Consider the following 2,325-nt stretch of genomic DNA (forward strand, 5'->3'; position numbering starts at 1 on the left):
CCCTCGGGCTCGCGAAAACCCAAGGGAAAAGGCTTAGGTGGCAAATGGTAAAACCAAGGTTGGGCCTTGCTGGAGGAGTTTTATTCAAGGCGAACTGTCAAGGGGGTCCCATAAATCACCCACCCGCGTAAGGAACGCAAACTCAAGGAACATAATCCCGGTATGACGGCAACAAGGGCGGCAAGAGTGGAACAAAACACCAGGCATAAGGCCAAGCCTTCCACCCTTTACCAAAATATATAGATGCATTAATTAAATAAGAGATATTGTGATATCCCAACATATCCATGTTCCGACATGGAACCAACTTCAACTTCACCTGCAACTAGCAACGCTATAAGAAGGGCTGAGCAAAAGCGGTAACTTAGCCAAACAACGGTTTGCTAGGAAAGGATGGTTAGAGGCTTGACATGGCAATACGGGAGGCATGATATAGCAAGTGGTAGGTAGCACAGCATAGCAATAGAGCGAACAACTAGCAAGCAAAGATAGAAGTGATTTCGAGGGTATGGTCATCTTGCCTGCAAGGTTCTCAGAGTTGTCGAAAGCTTGATCCTCGTAAGCGTACTCGACAGGTTCCTCGTTCACGAACTCGTCTCCCGGCTCTACCCAAAACAAGAACACACGCAACGGAACCACAATCAATCACGGGAAATGCACAAGCAACATGATGCAAACATGCATGATATGCGGGATATGATATGCGATGCATATGCGTGCTCCGGAGGAAAAATAATGAAAAAGGAAGTAACTTGGCAAACCAAGCATGCCACTGGAAAGATGAGATGATTTCGGTTGAAATCGATATAAAGATCACCGGAAACGGATGCACGGTTTGCAAATGGCAAGCAAAACAAGAATGACACGAATGTGCGATTAACAGCATAATAGCACTTAAAATGCAACAAGTAACAATGCTATAGCACTCCAACATAGCAACAAAGCACATGAAAGTAATCCATAGGAGATGCTTGACAAAAGATGAACACTGAGCTATGGCTAGATCACCCCACAGCAGGTTCAAACAAGCATGGCAAAAGTGCAAAAGATATCAGGTTCACAGACTTACAGAATTTACTGGACATGGCTGAAACAGCATCAGGTAGCAATGTTCAGAGCACGAAATCAACATGCTACAGGAACTTAATATGGCAAAAGAAGGTATGGCAGTATTATAATAAATGCATATGACAAAAGTCCCTTACTGCCCATAAGCCAAAAAGGACCAGAAGATATGATGGCAACCATGTAAACATAGCAAGTTTCATTAACAGGTTTCAGACTTAGCAGAAAACAGAGAATGACAGAAACAACAATATGAAGGCATCTTGGTGAGCTTGATGCACTCACCACAAAGCAATGCATGACAAAACAAGCATACCTACAGCAAGATGGCATGTTTGTGAAGCTAACCATGGCAAGAGCAAATACATAGCATGTATGAAACAACTACGTACAACAAGCTTGGCAAAATTGAACATGTTAACAATCTGCCAGAAATATTTTATAGCAAAAGTAGAGGAAGATTGAGTCATGCTATGGCGCTCCATAATTGCAAACAAAGGCATTAATGGATGAACTACAACAATATCTACAAATCATCCTTACTGAACATCACCAAAATAAGCGTGGATCTCTCTGTAGCCACATGGATACATAGCAACAAAATAACAGCAGTCACAGATTTAGAGAAATTACCAAGTCTCTGAAATCAGAAACATCACAAGGCCTAGTTTGCATGCTTGTGCTAGTCAGCACAGAGATCACAAAAATACATGGCATACACCTCTGTAAATATGGCATGGCATACATCAAAACACATGTAGAGCTCATGCCCATAAGATGCACAGATTAAATGCAACAAAAATAACAAATCCTCATGTTCTGATAAGCAACAGCAGATAACAGCAACTAGCACTCTTGCACTAGAGATTTGGGCATCAAGATAGACTCAAATGAACATGGTGCAATGTAACAAAATGTAGAGCATCACGAGATGAACATTTCGATATATTACACGCACGAAACGGAGCTATATGTAGAGAGTTATGATGCGTTGAACAGGTGCACCTACTGTAAAAACATTAGGACTTTAGAGGAAAAAAGGGGGAGAGGAGAAAAGTCAACCTCGGCGTTGACTGGATCGAGATCGGGCTCGAGGCTCTCGCCGGCGATGGAGCTGGCCGGAGCACGCTCGCGGTGAGGGAGGAGGGAGAGGGCGGCGCTCGGGCAAGGTCGGGTGCAGGCGCGCCGGCGCCGGCGACGGGCTACGGCGGCGCGGAGCCGCGGCGGCGGACGGGAGGACGGGGGCTCGGGCGGCGGCGG

The sequence above is a fragment of the Triticum aestivum genome, chromosome 2D (assembly GCF_018294505.1).
Source record: "Triticum aestivum cultivar Chinese Spring chromosome 2D, IWGSC CS RefSeq v2.1, whole genome shotgun sequence".
In the NCBI taxonomy this organism is placed as follows: domain Eukaryota; kingdom Viridiplantae; phylum Streptophyta; class Magnoliopsida; order Poales; family Poaceae; genus Triticum; species Triticum aestivum.